At 36.7% G+C, this 20,176-nt stretch overlaps 1 protein-coding gene across 6 annotated transcripts in view; it reads left to right on the top strand.

The window, feature by feature from the left end:
* TAOK3 (TAO kinase 3) overlaps nt 1–20,176 on the top strand; it is a 188,587-nt gene that overhangs the window by 77,660 nt on the left and 90,751 nt on the right. For 2 of the 6 annotated variants that reach the window (XM_079942082.1, XM_079942078.1), the window contains exon 2: nt 15,973–16,076. The gene's annotated coding sequence lies outside the window, so the exon portion shown is untranslated. Of the gene's footprint in view, nt 1–15,564; nt 19,902–20,176 lie in introns of those variants that run through there. The other 4 variants (XM_079942077.1, XM_079942080.1, XM_079942081.1 and 1 more) reach the window with 3 other exon arrangements.

Raw genomic sequence — 20,176 nt, 5'->3', positions numbered from 1 at the left:
GCGGTACGCGGGCCTGTCACTGCTGTGGTCTCTCCCACTGCGGAGCGTAGGCTTCGGACGCGCAGGCTCAGCGGCCATGGCTCACAGGCCTAGCCACTCCGCGGCATGTGGGATCTTCCCGGACCGGGGCACAAACCCGTGTCCCCTGCATGGGCAGGCAGACTCTCAACCACTGCGCCACCAAGAAAGCCCGCCTTTTTTTTTTTAAAGCACAAAGTAAAAAGAGTTTTAGACAGAAGGACTTAATCTTCTGGTTTGGCCTTGGGTGGAGCAAATCAAAATGATTAAGCGTTAGTATTCAGGAATATTGTAGGCTAGATGGAATCCTTTATAATTTATCAGGTCATTAATTTCTGAAATCTTTTCATACAGTGATTTAACTGAAAAGTGTACCACAGTGGTTAAGAGGATGGGCTTGAGGTTGGACAGTCTAGATTTGAATCCCAGCTCTACCATGCACTAGCTCTGTGAAGTTGGGTCTCAGATTTTTAATCTGTAAAATGAGATTTATAGTAGTAAGTCTGTCATAGTAGTGTGTTAAGGTTTAAATGAGGTGATGTACAGTGCCCGGCACATAGTGAGCATTGAATAAATGTTGTATGGTCAGGACAATGTTGATTACATTAAACTAGGCCCTGCTAATGAAAGTAACTCTTACTTCTTTCTGTCTTATAATAATCTAAAATAAATTCTTGTTGATTTTCTCTTTTCTATTATATTTGTGCTAAGATTAGTTCATTTATCAAAAGCAATAATGAATGAATATTCTAAAAAAACTCAAAGACTGAATGAAGTCCTATAAACCAATATAAGTGAAATTTTAGTCTGTTGACTGAAGGCAGGCCTAAGTAACTGGTTCTAAACTACTTAATGCAGAGATGCCATGTACTATGATTGTCCATGTGGAAGAAATATTGTATAACAGGATTAAATTGTTGTTTAATATGTAATATAGATTTTATTTCACTTAAAAAAAATAATACATGTAGACCAGCTCCCAGGGGGTTTCTTGATGTTTAAATAGTGTGATATCAAATGCCAGTTCTTTAAGACACCCATTAAAAATAGGTTCTTGGACAAATAAGTTGAGAGTGCTGATAATTCTGAAATTATTGACATTTGGGTACCAGGTAGTTCAATAAAATACATACTAAATTTTCAGGGACTTCCCTGGCTGTCGAGGGTTTAAGACTTCACCTTCCAATGCCAGGGTACCAGTTTGATCCCTGGTCAGGGAGCTAAGATCCCACATGCCTTGCAGCCAAAAAACCAAGACATAAAACAGAAGCAATATTGTAACAAATTCAGTAAAGACTTAAAAAAAAATGATATCACTTTAAAAAAATACATAGTAAATTTTCAAAATAAAGGTCAAGTTCATTTTTAAATAAAGCAACCTGTAGAAATAGTAATTCAAAAAACATGAAGGAGTGATGGTTACCATTTGTTTAACAAAAATATTTGCCATAATATTCCTTAAAATTATAAATGCCTTAGTGTATTTGGTATGTGAATTAGTATAATTCAGCAACATATACCAGCCATATGCAGTGTACCAACCAGTTTGTTAGGCCCTGGTGGTAGAAATATGATCCTGTTCCCCTAGCATTGTATGGTCCTAATGGAGAAACATTTACCTAAGACAACCTAAATCCGTGTTTATACCCAGTATATGAGAAATGTTTACAGCGCCCTTCTGTGGGAACATAAAGGAAAAAACCCACCCCAGCTTGGGGGAGAGTCAGGACAGTTTCCCTGAAGACGTACTGTCTAAGCAGATTCTTGAACAAATTTTAGTTATCTAGGAAGAAGGAGAAGAAAGAGGTTTCCAACAGATGCTGTGAGGTCCTGGATTTACTAAGGACAGGGTTCAAGAGCAGACAAGGAGGACTTCCTGGTGGCACAGTGGTTAAGAATCTGCCTGCCAACGCAGGGGACATGGGCTCAAGCCCTGGTCCGGGAAAATCCTACATGCTGCAGAGCAACTACGCCCGTGCACCACAACTACTGAACCTGTGTGCCACAACTACTGAAGCCCACGTGCCTAGAGCCCGTGATCTGCAACAAGAGAAGCCACCACAATGAGAAGCCCACGCACTGCACAGAAGAGTAGCCCCTGCTCGCCATAACTAGAGAAAGCCCGTGCACAGCAGTGAAGACCCAACGCAGCCAAAAATTAATTAATTAATTAATAAAAAAAAAAAAGAGCAGACAGGGAACAGATCACAGAGGATTTTATTTGCCCTCTATCTACAAGGAGCTTGGATTTTATATCCTATACGTGATGGGATTAAAGGGTTTTAAGCTGGAGAGTGGCATGGTCAGATTTTACTTTCAGGTTGATGATGCAGGCAGTAGGGTCGGGAATGGATTCCATTCATAAACAGCTTTAAAGAGTTTTTTAAATCTAGTGGTATATAGAGAACTGATAGGGTTCATTCAGTTTCTAAATTTCAAGTACATCACTCAAGTATGAAGAAATTGCTTTAAATACCTGAACAAGAAAGTGCTTGTAATTACTTATATCTTGTGGAATTTATATATTTGAGGTTCATATTCAGAGCAGTATTGTTGAAAGATCAAATAAATGCAGAGAGCTTTTGGAAACAGATTTTAAGTCAAGATTTTACACTTGAGTATATGTACTCTACCATATTTATTTTTTTAAGTTATTGGGTAGAAACTAATGAAGTAATTGTAAACTTTTTCTTGTAGTTCAGAAAATAATATTTCTACCCAATTCTTTGACTTATCAAGATATATTTTTGAAAGGAAAAGGATTATTAAAGGATTAGTTTCTCTAGCTACCTGAAAACCATTTGAAAATTGTCCAAATCTTAGTCCAAAAATTAAGTAAGGGGGTTATCTTAGTCTGCTCAGGCTGCTATAACAAAGTACCACAGACTGGGTGCCTAAACAATAGAAATTTATTTTCTCACAGTTCTAGAGTCTGAGAAGTCCAAGATCAAGGTGCCAACCACTTAAATTTTCTGGTGAGGTCTCTCTTCCTGTACACCTTCTGGAGTTGTGCTCACATGGCCTTTCCTCCTTACGTGGTGTGAGGTGTATGTTGGGGAGAGAGATCTTTTTCTCCTCCTCTTCTTATAAGACCATCAGTCCTAGATAATGTTCCCCATCCTTATGACTTCATTTAGCCTTAATTACCTCCCAAAGGCCCTATCTTCAAATATAGTCACAGGAGACATTAGAGTTTCAAAATATGAATTTTGGGGGGGACACAATTCAGTTTATAGAAGAGGCCAAGTAGGCCTTTTTCCGAAGAAGTAAATTTAAATTTAAGAATACACAATTTAAGGGCTTCCCTGGTGGCACAGTTGTTGAGAGCCCACCTGCCGATGCAGGGGACACGGGTTCGTGCCCCGGTCCCGGAAGACCCCACATGCCGTGGAGCGGCTGGGCCCGTGAGCCATGGCAGCTGAGCCGGCGCCTCCAGAGCCTGTGCTCCGCAATGGGAGAGGCCACAATAGTGAGAGACCCGCGTACCACAAAAAAAAAAAAAAAAGAATACACAATTTAATTTTGACGTTTTAGGGTCCCTAAAGCTTAAGGAAAACTTTTATTTTCAGGGCAACAAAGTGGAGACAGGAGAGAAATAGTCCCAAACAAACAAAGAACTTGCTTATAGCTCTGGCATTTTAGAAAAATTGCATGCCAGATAATCCTTCATTAGCTGTAAGAAGGTTTATTTTCAGAGCTCTTATTTCTGCATGTTCTTTTATCTCCAGTGCCTGGCATTGTAATCCTGTAGTAGGGAGTCAAAAGTTATAAATACAGGACTCTCACAATGCCTTCATAAGTGGCAGGTAAAATTTGCAGAGACTAAAGGTGTTTATATCTTGGGTTTTTATTTTATTTGAATTTGGAACAATTAAAGTGAAGATTACTGGGAATTTCGGTTATATTGAACTCAGAGCAGTGTGTGTGTGTGTGTGTGTGTGTGTGTGTGTGTGTGTGTGTGTTCTGTTTCGTAGATAAGTTCATTTGTGTCATATTTTAGATTCCAAATATAAGTGATATCATACATAATCATAGACTTTCAGAGTTGAATGGAACTTAGAGATTGTCTCAACTAGCCCCAAAACCAGGAAACTGAGCCTTTGAGAAATTAAATAACTTGATTAGGGACTTCCCTGGCAGTCCAGTGGTTAAGATTCTGGGCTTCCACTGCAGGGGGCGCGAGTTCCTTCCCTGGTCAGGATCGAACCCGTGCCCTGTGGCACAGCCGAAATATACATATGTGTGTGTGTGTATGTGTATATATATATATCTTGATTAAAGCTGAAAAGCTATTTAGGGACCAATATGGGATTAGGACCTAAGGCTTCTGTCTTCCATTTAGAGTTCTTTCCACTATATGTATCATGATGCTTGCTACCCAACTGGCAAGTTTCTTTGATCAGGAATTCAATCTAGACTGTAATGATACCAAGTCATTACTACTAAACTACTTAGAAACTATTTGAGCCCATCTTAGATCCATTCCAAATCTAAAATTCTGATTATAAAGAGAACGTAAAAAATATATAAAATATATAGATTAACTTAGCAATTAAAAGTCAGTTGGTTCATTTTATTGTTGTAGTACACATATTTTCTTTTCTCAAAATACATTTCCAAGGACAGAAAGACAAGGGAATATATATATATATAATTGACATGAAGCAAAAGCCAGTTTATATAAAAATTTGGTTTTTTGTTTGTTTGTTTTTTTACTACACTGCACATCTTGTGGTATCTTAGTTCCCTGACCAAGGATTGAACCCAGGCCCTCAGCAGTGAAAGCACAGAGTCCTGCCCACTGGACCGCCAGGGAATTCCCTGAATTTTATCTCTGATAGTATTCTTTTCACTATTCATCACAATTTGTTAGACTCTGGGAAGTCATTTTAACCTTTTGATTATATATAAAATGGAGTGAATACCTAATTATAGAAATATAATACTGTACTTAGTACTTATCTAGCATTTACTAAGAATTCAACTTTAAAATATTTCCCCAAAATTTTATTCTCAGCCTTTTCCCTGTGCATATTTTGCCTAAGTTACCATAGTTCCTTCTTGAGTTCTTATCTACCTTATACAAATAATTCCAGAGCTGAATCTTTGGCTCCGTTGTTGCTCCTGAACTTCAACCTCTATTTCTTTCTACATGCCATGTATTTGTACCTAGATGCCCATCTAGCACTTAAAAGTCATTTTGGCTGGAATACAGTCACCATCTTTTTACTATTAAACTTGTTCCTTCTGCTGAATTCCCTATTTTTGTTTATAGAACAGTTACCGTCTCTGTCACTTGATCTTAGAGCCTCAGAGCTAACTTTGACTCCCATGTCTTTTTCAGGCTATATAGCCCATCAGTTGCTGGTTCTGCGCCATGTTATTACTGTGTTATTCTCGCATCCAGAGGCATGGTACCTGCCTTCTGCTTTCAATTTTATTGCCAACATTCTAGAATAAGATTATCATGCTTTCTTGTTTGGTAGCCCTAACTTGACCTTCCTGCTCTAGTCTCCCATTCCGATTCATTCTTTTAAAAATGTTTTTAGCTTTCTTTTTCTGTTACAAAGTAATATGTATTCAATGGAGAAAATATATAAAATACAGAAAGGTAAAAAGAGAACAAAATGCCTATATTCCCAATACCCAAAGATAATCACTATTAACATTTTGGTCTATATTCTTCCAATTCTTTTTTTCTATGATGTGTGCATAATTTTTTTTTTTTTTTTTTTTTTTTTTTTTTTTGCGATAGCGGACCTCTCACTGTTGTGGCCTCTCCCGTTGCGGAGCACAGGCTCCGGACGCGCAGGCTCAGCGGCCATGGCTCACGGGCCCAGCCGCTCCTCGGCACGTGGGATCTTCCCGGACCGGGGCACGAACCCGCGTCCCCTGCATCGACAGGCGGACTCTCAACCACTGCGCCACCAGGGAAGCCCTGTGCATAATGTTTTTAAATAAAATGTTTCCATTCTAACCTGTATATTACTGCCAAACAACTAGAGTATTATTTGAAGCCTGATTCTAATATTAAATGATTTCATCATTTACAGTTTAAAAGCTTAAAATCCTTTGCATGGTATTCAAACTCCTGGATAATCTAGACCCATTAGACTCTTCCAGCTTTGTTTCCAAAGGATCCCATCCCAGATCTGCAGAACAATCACTTAAGTTACTTGCCATTACATGCTGCAAACTCCAATCATTTGCTCACACCGTTTCCTATAAAATCTCTCCCTGTTCTTTACAGAGCAATCCAAATGCTGTTTCTACCATGAAGCCATCAATCACCTGCCCATTCCCACCCCCCAGCTCCTTAGAGAGTTAGAAGTTCTCTCTCCCTCTTTTGAACTTCTGTAGTACTTGCAACATGCACCGGTTCTAGATAATTAGTTTCTGGTGAACACATATCAGTATTATATATTTTTCAACACCTAGTATGATGTCTTAAGCACAGCGGGTATCCAGTAAGTGTTGAATGAATAAATGAGTGAATGAATAGTTGAACACTGCTTCAGGGTCATTATACCTTTTATTAAACACAGGAGAAGAGTAAGATTTTGTAGATGTAGAAAAAGCTTAAACAAATAGAACTTAGGTTAGAGGGAATTGAGTAAGGAGACAGAATTAGAAACTGGAATGCTGCAGTTTGTCTCTTATCCTCTGAGCTATGATATGGCTCTTAATCATTAATGAGTAAATATATATACTATATAGTATGGGTTGCCCATCACTTGAACATTATCCTGTTTTGGATACAGGAGGGAGGCAATGGTCCTCCTTCTTCTATGGATATGGAAGAAGCACAAGTAGATATTCATTTCTTGGTTGCCTGGCAGCTGGCCTATGGACATGTGATTTTGGTCAATCAGTTGCTCCCACCCAGGACTTTGAATCTTGAGAGCTTAGGGCACAACAGAGACAATTTGTGGCAGTCTAGGAGAACAGAAACAAGTGGCAGTGGCATCAGCAGACAATTACTGTGGCATGATCTTGATTATGGCTTTGCCCTTCTAGGATCCTGTCTATTTTCTGAGCTTTCTGGTTTGTTCTGTGAGACAGCCTATTCTGATGGGTGTTTTCTAACAGCATCAAGGTTTTAACTCAATTCTGACCCTATCTGCCTGGAGATAGCATCAGATCCCACAGGGCAAGGGCACAGTCTCACAAGGCTGCCCGCAGCCACTCCCACACCCCAAACTTCAGATGCTTGTTGCAAGTCCGAGTTGTTACCTGTGCTTCTGACCAACCAGCTGTAGATCAGAGGTTCCTACAAGCCTTCCTCGAATTTGTGGAGGGGGTTTTGCTAGAGTGGCTCACAGAGCTCAGAGACACATTTACTTACATTTACCTATTTATTATAAAGGATATTATAAAGGATACAGATAAACAGCCAGATGAAGAGGTACATAGGGTGAGGTCTGGAAGGGTCCCAAGCACAGGAGCTTCTGTCCCCATGAAGACAGAACTAGGGTGTGCCACCCTCAGGACATGTGGATGGTTCACCAACCCACAAGCTCTCCAGACACCATCCTTTTAGGGTTTTATGGAAGCTTCATTATGTAGGCATGACTGATTAAATCTTTGGTCCCTGGTGATTGAACTCTACGTCCTGAGGTCAGGGGTTGGGGCTGAAAATTCCAACTCTTTAATCTGGTTTGGTTCCTTTGGTTACCAACACCTGTCTATCCTCAGGGGCTTTCTAAAAGTCACCATATTAGCATAAACTCAGGTGTGGTTGGTAGGGAGTTGTCATGAATAACAAAAGACACTCCTTTCACCTTTATTGCTCTTAGAAAATTCTAAGGGGTTTAGGAGTCTGTACCAGATGAAGACCAAATATATATTTCGTACTATAAGTCACAGTATCACACCTATAATTAAATTTCTTTTCTAAGTTAGCCAGAGTTGGTTTCTGTTATTTGCAACGAAAAACCCTGACAGAGGGCTTCCCTGGTGGCACAGTGGTTGAGAGTCCGCCTGCTGATGCAGGGGACGTGGGTTCATGCCCCGGTCCAGGGGGATCCCACGGAGCAGCTGGGTTCGTGGGCCATGGCCGCTGGGCCTAAGCGTCCGGAGCCTGTGCTCCGCGGCCGGCGGGAGAGGCCACAACAGTGAGAGGCCCGCGTACAGCAAAAAACAAAACAAAACAAAAAACCCTGACAGAGGCTGTTATCTTTAGTACTTACAGTAGAACAGCAGCATACATGCATTTCAACTAACTCCCACAAGGCTAGATGCAATGCTATAGTAATGGGGCTGCCAATGCCAAAAGGCAAAGAAATGGGAGCTGTTCAGTGGAATCACTGTGGGAAATGCCAAGTTAATCTCTGCAACTTTTCCAATAACTGCATGTTATATGGATTTTTTTCCAAGTAAGAATTATGTTCATATCTAGCAAACCTTTTTTCCGTACCTACTACATACCTGGTATATGTTATCTCATTTAATGCTCACAGCATTCTATTACTTTCTATTAAGAGAAATTATAGAGGCTTGATAGAAAACAGAATGGAGTAAACTCTGCAGATAAGAAGGCTTTCTTTAGAATTCTTCAGAATTCCTCATTTATACTGGTATCTTGAAGAGAGAATGATTTGAACATCCAGATTTCTGCAGATCAAGGAATCTATCAGAAAACATGAAGTTTTTGTTTTTACTAACCTCTAACTGAAATTTAGCATTTCTTGTAATTTACAAATGTTGGCAACAAACCACACAAGTATTAGCAATATCTGAGATTTTTGTCACCAATCACCAAAAGAAATCCCAGATAGTTTATAACACATTACAGTTAACAGAAATCTCAAAATATTAAGTTCACCACTCTTTGAAATTATTGTGGTTATTATACTTCCTACTAACTCTCATTACGAAATGAATTAATAAAGAAGCCATAGGGAATTCCCTGGAGGCCCAGTGGTTAGGGCTTAGCGCTTTCACTGCCCAGCGTCCGGGTTGGATCCCTTGTCAGGGAACTAGGATCCCGCAAGACACGCAGCACGGCAAAGAAAAAGGCACATATATTATCACAAATCTGTTTTTTAATATTTTGGTAACTATTTCAGTATGATTGGTTTCCTTGCCTTTGTAATTCTAAGTGGTTAATATTTTTCATTTAAATCATTATTCTGAGGGACTTCCCTGGTGGTCCAGTAGTTAAGAGTCCACACTTCTACTGCAGAGGGCAGGGGTTCGATCCGTGGTCAGGGAACTAAGATCCCGCATGCCGTGTGGTGCAGCCAAAAATAAACAAATAAATAAAACATTATTCTGAGAAGGTGTCATAGGCTGTGGACTGCCTGTGATCAATGTCACAAAAAAGGTTAAGAATTCCTTTTGTAGGTAGACTTTCTTCCTTTAGACTAACGCAGTGGTGCGTGAGAATTACTTTAAAGGCTTGTATAAACAAAACCATGCATACTGGGATTTTCAAGGATAATTTGAACTGTATGCAGTTTTGGCCTTAAGTGTTTGTACCCAACCACCTTAGGTAAGATATGATTCCATTCTAGAGTGTTTTCAAGTAAATTCACAGACTCCTAGGAATTTGAAGACATGAAAATAGGTCAGAAATTCTCCATGAGATTTTTATTCATTTATTTATTTTTGGCTGTGTTGGGTCTTCGTTTCTGTGCGAGGGCTTTCTCTAGTTGTGGCAAGCGGGGGCTACTCTTCATCGCGGTGCGCGGGCCTCTCACTGTCGCGGCCTCTCTTGCTGTGGAGCACAGGCTCCAGACGCACAGAGCTCAGTATTTGTGGCTTACGGGCCCAGTTGCTCCGTGGCACGTGCGATCTTCCCAGACCAGGGCTCAAACCCGTGTCCCCTGCATTGGCAGGCAGACTCTCAACCACTGCGCCACCAGGGAAGCCCTCCATGAGATTTTTAAATGTTATATTTTCATTTTGATGATTGTCTCCTAAATAATAAGCTATGGTGGATCATCTGGATGATTGCCTTATGACCAAAGAGTTCTGTGGCTTATCCCAACCACTGACTCTACTTTATCTTATTTTTCTTTATGATATTTATTAGTACCTGATATATCAATATTTATGTGTCTCTCTCCACTAGAATGTAAGTTCTATGAGAGTAGGAAAGAACTAAAAGCCTTGTTCAGTACTGGACACATATTAAGCACTTAATAAATATTTGCTGAATGAATGAACACATGAATAAATGAATGACTAAAAATAATTTCAGAAAATGTTAGGGATCTGTGAGAATTTTTCTCTAAGGGATCTGAATATTAATCAAGTTTGAGGAACCCTGTATTAAAGAGTAAATTATTATTGTATATTACAAATATTACAATTTTCATACCACACATATGATTAAGTTGTGCAAAATGAAAACTTCAAAAGACCGGTTAAATCTATTAGAGTAGTTCAGAATTTATGTAGACATAGACACCATTTTTGTACTGGTCTTGATTTTAAGACCCATGTAAAGTACCGGTTTCCCCAAAATGAATGCATAATTGATTTCAAGTTGCTAACCACATACAAAACTATCAGAGAGAACAAAAACTTTCAGTGTTAAATTTAAGAAATCCAAAGGATCTCTTCCTTTCCCATTTGTCTCTCTAACCTAAACATCTTTTTTTAAGGGAGGGAGAAACTAATACTCTTTAAGAAACCAAAAGAATTGATATTTTTACTTTTTAAGCACACATAGTCTTAAATGGTGACCCCAAAGTAGTCTACAAGTTATCATTATTATGATAATCAGTGCCCCAGATACTTCTGCATTATTTGCTTAAGTAGAAATTAGATGATCACAAAGGTCCCTTTCCAGTTCTCAGATTCTGTCATGATGGGCTATGTGATCATTTGGCATAAAAAAACACCTGTCATCTAGTTTTACTTTCACAGTGAAAGTACCATAAAAATGGTTTCTTACCTCAGAATAATAGTTAGGTATTAGTGGCAGTCAGTGGTAACAACTGTCCAAAATAAGTTTTCTGTTTATTTCTTTAAAGATAGTTTTCTTTAAGTCTGTATTGGGAGGTTGTATTATATGAACAGGGGAGGGAAAACACCAGACTGGTCCTGGCTTTGAAAAAGTCCAATCACCTATTTCTACTCTATTTTTCACTGCTGTAAAATGAAGATTTTGCCTGCCTCTGTATACCTTCTTGGGGCAAGATAATGAATGCAATAATAGGAATTTACATGGGCAAATTTACTGTGAATCTTACATTTCAGAGCCCCTTATTTACACCAGCCCCTTCTAAGGCCCTATACCTATTCTTGTGTGGAAATTTTGTAAAATTTTTTTTCCTAAAGAGATCCCCAAATTTGTCGATGCTTCAGTCTCCATAAGAACTGAGCCCACCACTATGTATTCAAGTATTATTTGGAGAAATAAAGACAGAGAAGTTCAATCTTATTAAATTACACTTTTCTTATTAACCTCCAAAATATAGCAAAATAGGAAACTGTTTGGTGTTCTGAAGTCTGACTTAAGCAGCTTGATTCAGAAAAAAGTTTTCTGAAGTGAGAAATTAGAAGGAATTTTAATTTGGGATAACAGTACTGCATAAGTATGATTTGACACTTAACTTTTCTGAGATTGAATTAAAAAAAAAATTGATATGTCTGATCTTTATAATTCTTTCCAATGTGAAACATTTTTTTTTAATTGAAGTATAGTTAATTTACAATGTTGTATTAATTTCTGCTGTACAGAAAAGTGATTCAGTTATACATATATATACATTCTTTTTCATATTCTTTTCCATTATGGCTTATCACAGGTTATTGAATGTAGTTCCCTGTGCTATACAGTAGGATGTTGTTGTTTATCCATTCTAAATATAATAGTTTGCATCTGCTAATCCCAAACTCCCATTCCATCCCTTCCGCACTCCCCATCCCACTTGGCAACGACAAGTCTGTTCTCTATGTTTGTGAATCTGTTTCTGTTTCGTAGATAAGTTCATTTGTGTCATATTTTAGATTCCACATATAAGTAATAACCTATATGAAACATTCTTAATCTTACTCTCTTTCTTAATGCTAAAATATTGTGGATTTTCAATCTAGTTGGCTCCAAGTTTATTGTTGCAGAAGTGTGACTACAACATTGAAAGGCAACTAAGATCTTCACTGAATCATCTTTCTTGAAAGTTTCTGAGAAAAGGAAAAATATGAAAAAATATTTATATTTCTACTCTCTATCAAGTGTATATTAAGTTAGAATGTCTGTGAAAAATAATTTACTTGACTATCATTCTTGGAGGATTTCCATTCCTTAGAATAAAGCATGAAGAAAATTATTTCAGTTTCACATCTCTGATGCAATCTTTGCCTTTAAGCTAGCTGGATTGTTCAGTTGGCCCAATAGCCTAAGACCTGAAATTCTACATTCTTGGCACAGTTCTGAGTTCTCACTATAAATGGTAATACCTGAGGTTGCAGGAGGTCAAGGAAGAGGAAAAAAATAATTTCATGCATATCACTTCATCTTCAGTTAATTCTTAAAATGCTGTCCTCTTGGAAGGAAAAACGTCCTTGTTCAGCTTTTGAGGGAAGGATGAATTTAAAGAACATTTTTAGTGCTAAGATTTGAGTGGAAAAGGGAAGGAGATTTCAGCAGATTTTTATGGACTATCTGTTATATAAAGATGCCACAGGGGTTTCCCTGGTGGCACAGTGGTTGAGAGTCCGCCTGCCGATGCAGGGGATGTGGGTTTGTGCCCCGGTCCGGGAGGATCCCACGTGCCACGGAGCGGCTGGGCCCGTGAGCCATGGCCGCTGAGCCTGCGCGTCCGGAGCCTGTGCTCTGCAATGGGAGGGGCCACAACAGTGAGAGGCCCACGTACCGCACAAAAAAAAAAAAAAAAAGAGAAACTAAATGTATGTGTACACAAGTGATTATAACAGCATTATTCATAATAGCCAAAAAGTGGAAACAACCCAAATATACATCAGCTTATAAGTGGATAAACAAAGTGTGGTATATCTATACAGTGGATTTCTATTTGTCAATAGAAAGAAATATTGATTCATGCTACAACATGGGTGAACCTTAAAAACATTATGCTAGGGAAAGAAGCCAGTCACAGAAAACCTCATATCATATGATTCCATTCAAATGAAATGTTCAGAACAGGGAAATCTATAGAGACAGATTAGTGGTTGCTAAGGAATGGAGTGATCGGGGTGGGAGGACTTGATAGCTAAAGGAAATGGGACTTCTTTTTGTGGTGATGAAAATGTTCTAAAATTGACTGTGGTGATGCTTGCACATACTTGTGAGTATACTAAAAACCATTGTACACTTTAAATGGGTGAATCGTACGTGAATTGTATCTCAAAAATAATTTTTTAAAGATGCCATGGAAATATACTGATTAATCAAAACTTAGATCTGACATGTATCCTCCTCTGAAGAAGCACTTGTCATCCAGTTAGAGTACTAATATATATGAGTATTTAAAACTGATGCAAAGGGAGAAAATGGTTGGTCTTATAAGGGAGGTGACATTTTGCTGGACTGTGAGAGTAATTGGGATATGGATATTCTGGGTAGAGGCAGTAGCATAAGCAAAGGCAAAGGTATGAAAATGCAACTGTAGTAATTCATTTTTTCCTGATTATAGAGTCTAAGAATTTAGGTTGGGGTAGTGGTTTGAGGCCAGCTTTGAATGTTAGTTAGGTAAAGTTAACCTTAATCCTGTAGGCAGTGTGGGAACATGGAAGGATTTTGAGCAGAGCTGTGATATTATCTCAACTGTGCTTCAGGAAGGTGATTGTGATAATAGTGTTTTAAAGATGAATTCCAGAAAATTTAGACGAGAGGCTGAAAGAGCAGAAACAGAGGAAAGAGATAACAAATGCTAACAGAACAGAATAGTGAAGAACAGATAAAAAGAAATATTTGAAGCACACTTGTGATTTAGTTGAATGTTAAGGACAAGGAGAAGGGGAGAGTGAAAGTTATTGTGAGGTACATGTGAGACATTTAGGGGAGAAGCCAAACAGATAGTTGAAAGAATGGGACTGGGATTTAGCCTGGAGGCCAGAACTGTCTAGTGACAAAGTGTTACTTGAAACCATTCAAGTGAACAGAAATTAGGATAGCAGCTTGCATCACACAGAGGGCTTTGGGAAATACCTGGAGGAGCACACTGATTTAGAGCTCCGAGAGGAGAGGAGCTATAGGAGGAATAATGTGGAAAAACAGGGGAAGACAGTTTCATGGAACCCAAGAGGCATTTATAAAGAAAGAAGGAAGGTGGTTAAATGGGACAAAACTGTGAACATCTTTTAGGTGTAATAGATGAACTTTAGGAATATGGTTTTCAGCTTCAATACCATGTGCAGTATTCTAGCAGGGGGGAAAAATGATAAAATCAAGAAAGTTTAATTCCTAGGTGTCTTAGAGAGTTTATTTTAAAACATTTATAGAGCCATGCAACTGCAGATGGAGAGAGTACCCATTTTAAGAAAAATTATGTAAAAATGAATAAGTATTTAGAGAGAAGAAAAATACTAGGCATGTGTGTCCATAGCATTAGAAAAATATTTTCTAGGAGTGAGCACCTCCTGCATTTCGAGCTATTCAGGACATGAGGATGTTAGTAAATGCCTTATTTAAAACTACTTTCTCAGAAATTTCGCAACTAGTGTTCATATAATAAGGAGTGTTTTACTTCCTTGAAGCTATAGTCAGACTAGATTAGCAGGACATACATGCAGACATTGTAGTTATTGATTGGTTGATGGTTAGGTAAAATGTGATGCTGAATTCAGGCAAGTTTTAGCTACCAGTTAATCTAAAGCATTCCACAGCCATAGAATCAGAGGGAATAACAAAATAATGAAAAAGATTAGTTTGTAAGTATAGACGTGAGAAGAGATTGGGATATCCTCTACAGGAAAAATGTGAAAATGGAGGTCAGTGCCTTCTTTTTTTATGTATAGTTTTTTCCTCCTGTAAGGATTTCATCTCCAAAGCTAGTCAAGCATCCAAAGATTATTTCAATATACATGTTTTAAATTGTTAGATTCTTTGACCCAGTGGTTCTACTTCTAGAAATCCATTCCAAAAAAGCCCTAAATGTTAAGTGCATAGATAATAAGCACAAAGGTCTTCAAAACAATAATTTTTAGTAGTTCAACAAACAGAGGGTTGAATAACAGCCTTGGTTTCAAATTGTGGAGAAACTGTTGTGAATGAGTTGTCGCTCTTCCATACGATACACATTGAGCAGCCCTTAAATTATCTTTGTGAATAATGTTTGATAACATGGCAAAATATGTATAATCTAGAGTTAGATAAACAGACTGACTGTGGAATTATATGTACAATGTGATTTCAGCTGTATAACAAAATAAATATGTGCTTGAAGAAGTAAATATGTTCATGGAGAAAATTATCCCAATTGCTAATGAAGTTTGTCCTAGGTAGGATTAAGGATTTTTTTTCATAATGGTGTATATTTTTTATATTTTCTACACTGAGCATGTACTTCTTTGATAGATAATAATTATCACTACCCCCAAATCTGAAAGATTGGTTATAGAGAGACCAGGAAAGGGAAGATAGATGAGTCAATATAAATCATCATGCCTATTGGAAAAGCAATTCAAAATATAAGCCGTACTGACAGAGAATCAGTAGCATCACCACATGCTGTCAGATTAGTCCTGTCTACTCGTAGCCTCTATTGAGTTTCCTTGGACTCAGACAGACCGGTGGAAGCCTCAGTATAGATTCTGAAAATCTAACGACACATTTGTTTACCTGATATTGTTTGTGAGACAGTAGCTTGTGTCTTTGTTGTGAAAATCCTACCTTTTACATTTGTCATCCACAAACTGATGAAGATAACATTTTAACTTTGTAATGTTACATTTGTAAATATTTAAAACTATCATGTTATCGATTATTGCTTCTTGAATTTTGCCCCTATAATTACATATTTTATTCTTCTTTTTTCATAGGTACACCATAAATACAAAAGACTGAAGTTATAAAAGAGAAAAAAAAAGATTGCTGCTAAAATGAGTCTGAGCAATACAGTATATTTTGTGCCATACACGAAAAGGTATTGTCCATAAATCCATGACTTAGCTTTCTCCCGTAAAATGGGAACAAATTGTGTTTTCTGGATTTTCTATGAGGAATTTTTATTATATTTGTGAGAAAAATTAAAAGGAATTAATAAAATTAAGATAACATATTCTTTTATAAAAATTTTTTAGTTTCAAATTATTTCCTTATAGATTTTCTTCATTTTCAGTTATAACTTAAAATACGGAGAATTACCTGGCTAAAGTTATTTTATCCCTATTGTCAAATTATTTTCTGGAAATATATATTACCATTTTCTGTTGTAGTGATTTATACTTAGACTTTGAGATAAAATTTTTTCATATCACTTTTCCTCTAATTACAGAAGTAATAGGCTTTGCAGAACATTTAGAAAATAGAAATAAACAAAAAGAAGGAAATAAAAGATAACCTGAAATCCCAACACCTACTTCAGATAAAACACAAGTCTGCAAAGAAATCCAAATTAGTAGGTGAAAGAAACCTTGTTTCCCATCTTCACTGTTGCATCCCTCCTATGCTCTACCTTACACCCTGCCTCTTTTACTAAAATAAATCAAAACAAAACAAGTGGAAACTGCCATGTAGAAACTCCCTGTAGAAGGATGATACTTGGTCAGAGAATGTTCCCATTCTATTCTTCCAGGAGTGTATAAAGATGACTGTTTCCTTATGCCCTCACCAAAAAAATGTATCTTTTCTCTATTACTTTATCAATTTGGTGGGTGAAATGAGGTGTCTTGCTATTTTACTTTTTATTTCTCTGATTATTAGTGAAATTATATATGTTCCATATCATTAATAGACACTGTTTTTTTCTTTTTTTAATTTCCTATTTGTGTCCTTTGAGTGTGTGTGTTGGTGTATGTATATGTATATGTTCACCTATCTGATATTAAGAATAACTTCACTGGCACATATTTTGCAAGAACCATCCCCAACTTACTTGCCTTTCAGTTTTGTTTATTGCAACTTTTTAAAGCAACAATTATTAATTGACATACAGTAATCTGAACATATTAAGTAACATAACATTTTAACGTGTGTGTGTGTGTGTATCCGTCACATGATGAAGTTAGTAAACGTATCCGTCACTCCCAAAAGCTTCTTCATATCCTTTTTCAATACCTCCCTAACCTCTTCTCACCCCAGCCCTTTCCCTAGGCAACCACTGATGTGCCATCACTCTAGGTTAGTTTGCATTTTCCAGAACTTTATATAAATGAAATCATAAAGTATTGATGTGTTCTCTATTTTTGTTCTGGCTTATTTCACTCAGCATAATTATTTTGAGATTCATCCATGTTGTAGCATGTATCAGTAGTTCATGTTATTTCTGAGTTGCATTCCATTGTCTGCAAGTACTACAGACTGTTTATCCATTCATCTGTTGATGGATGTTTGGATTATTTCCAGTTTTGACTATTAAAAATAAAGCTGCCATTAACTTTCGTGTACAGTGCTTTGTATGGACATTTGCTTTCATTTTTCTTGGGTGAATACCTAGGAGTGGAATGGCTATGTCATATGGTAGATGTATGTTTCACTTTTTAGGAAACTGACAAATAGTTTTCCAAAGTGTTTGTACCATTTTTACATCCAGCCAGCAGTGTCTGAGAGATCCAGTTACTTCAAATCCTTGCCAACACCTGGTATGGTCTGTCTTTTTAATGTCAGCCATTCTAATAAGTTTGTAGTAGTATCTCACTGGGATTTTAATTTGTATCTCCCTAATGAATAGTGATGTTAAGCATCTTTTTTTTTGGCTTAGTTGCCATCCATTTATCTTTCTTGGTGAAGTGTGTGTTCTAATGTTTTTCTCATTTTTAAAATTTGGTTGTTCATGTTCTTTTAATTGAGTTTTGAGGATTCTTTATATTTTATGAATGCAAATCCATGGTGAGATATATGTTTTGCAGAGATCTTCTACTGTGGCTTATCTTTTCATTTTCTTAACAGGGTCTTTCAAAAAGCGTATGTTTTTATTCTAATTTAACCTTTTTTTCCTTTGTGGAGTGTGCTTTTGTTTTTATATCTAAGAAATTCTTGCCTAACCCAAGGTCACAAAGATTTTCTCTTGTGTTTTCTTCACAATTTTTTTAGTTGTATGTTTTACATTTAGTTCTATAATCCATTTGGAGTTAATTTTTGTATATGGTGTCACTATGAATCAAAGATAGACATATGCAATTGTTATGGCACCATTAGTGGAAGATACTCTCCATCTTCTATGGACGAAATTCAGTTGTCCATAAATGTGTGGGTCCATCTTCTATGGACGAAATTCAGTTGTCCATAAATGTGTGGGTCTGTTTCTGTACTTCCTGTTTTGTTGCATTGATTTATTTGTGTGTATGTATATACACACAAATATATATATACACATACACACACATACACACCAGTATCACAGTGTCTTGATAACTGTAATCTTAATGATAAATCTTGCAATCAGGTTATGTTAGCCCTCCAATTTTGTCTTCCTTTTTCAAAGTCGTTTTAGTTGTTTTAGGTCCATTGCATTTTCATATGAATTTGAGAATCAGCTTCTCAATTTCTCTTTCTAAAAAATACTCAATATTGAGTCTTCTGACCTATAACCACAGTATAACTTTTCATTATGTCTTTACTTCCTTTCATTATTATTTTGTAGTTTTCAGTGTACAAGTCTTACAGATCCTTTGTCAGATTTATCCCTAAGTATTTCATTTTTTGATGCTATTATAAGTGATATTTAAAACTTTAGATATCCATTTGTTCACATATAGAAATATAATTGAGCTTTATATATTGATCTTGTATTCTGCACCTTTGATAAACTCACGTATTAGTTCCATTGAATTTTCTACACAGGTGATTATGTTGTTTGTCAGTAAAAGTCCAACTTCTTTCTTTCCAGTCTTACTACTTTTTACTTCTTTTTTCTTCCCTTGTTGCACTTATAGAACATCCAGCACAATGCTGAATAGAAGTGTTGAGAGCAGACATCCTTGCCTTGTTCCTGATCATAGGAGGAAAGCAGTTGGTCTTTCACCATTATATTTGACATTGGCTGTAAATGTTTCGTAGATTTCCTTTATTAGGTTGGGGATGTTACCTGATATTCCTAGTTGGCTCAAGAGTTTTTATCAGGAATGAATTTTGGATTTTGTCATATGCTTTTTCTGCATCTTTAGAGATGATCATTTGACTTTTTATCAGTTTGTTGATATGGTGAATTACATTGATTCTTTTTTTTTTAACTGATTTTTGAGTGTTAAACCAACCTTGCATTCCTGTAATAAATTCCACCTAGTCATGGTGTATTATCTATTTTATATATTACTGAACTATATTTGCTATAATTTTGTTGTGAATATTTGTATCTATAGTCTTCAAGAATTTTACTCTGTTGCTTTCTTTCTTGTAATGTTTTTGTCTGGCTTTGGTGTCAGGGTAATACAAGCCTCATAGAATTAATCCTAGAAAGTATGTCTCCTTTTCCATTTTCTGAAAGAGATGTGTAAAATTAATATTGTATCTTTCTTAGATGTTTGGTTGAATTCACCAATTAAGCCATTTGATTCTGGAGTTTTCTTTGTGGGAAGATTTTAAATTACAAATTCAATTAATTTAATAGATGCAGAGGTATTGAGGTTATCTGTTTCTTCTGGTGTAAACTTTGTTGATTTGTGTCTTTCAGAGAATTTATCCACTTCATCTAAGTTGTTGAATAATAATTGCACAATGTTGTACAATTTGCATAATATAATACTCCCTGATTATCCTTCTGATATCTATAGAATCTGTAGTGACGTTATCCCTCTCATTTGTGATACTGGTAATTATGTCTTCTGATTTTTTTTTCCTGATCAGTCTGGCAAGGTTTATAAATTTGATTACTTTTATCAAAGAACCAGCTTTGCTTTCATTGATTTTTGTTTTTGTTTTTCTATTTCATTGATTTCTGCTTTAATCTTTATTATTTCCTTTCTCTCCTTACTTTGGGTTTAATTTGCTCTTTTTTTCCTGGTTTTTAAAAAAATAGTGGAAGCTGAGGTCATTGATTTGAGACCTTCTTTTCCAAAACAGGAGTTTATTGCTATAGATTTCCAC

Source organism: Stenella coeruleoalba (genome assembly GCF_951394435.1).
Source record: "Stenella coeruleoalba genome assembly, chromosome: 14".
In the NCBI taxonomy this organism is placed as follows: Eukaryota; Metazoa; Chordata; class Mammalia; order Artiodactyla; family Delphinidae; genus Stenella; species Stenella coeruleoalba.
This window is presented reverse-complemented; position numbering and strand designations above follow the sequence as displayed.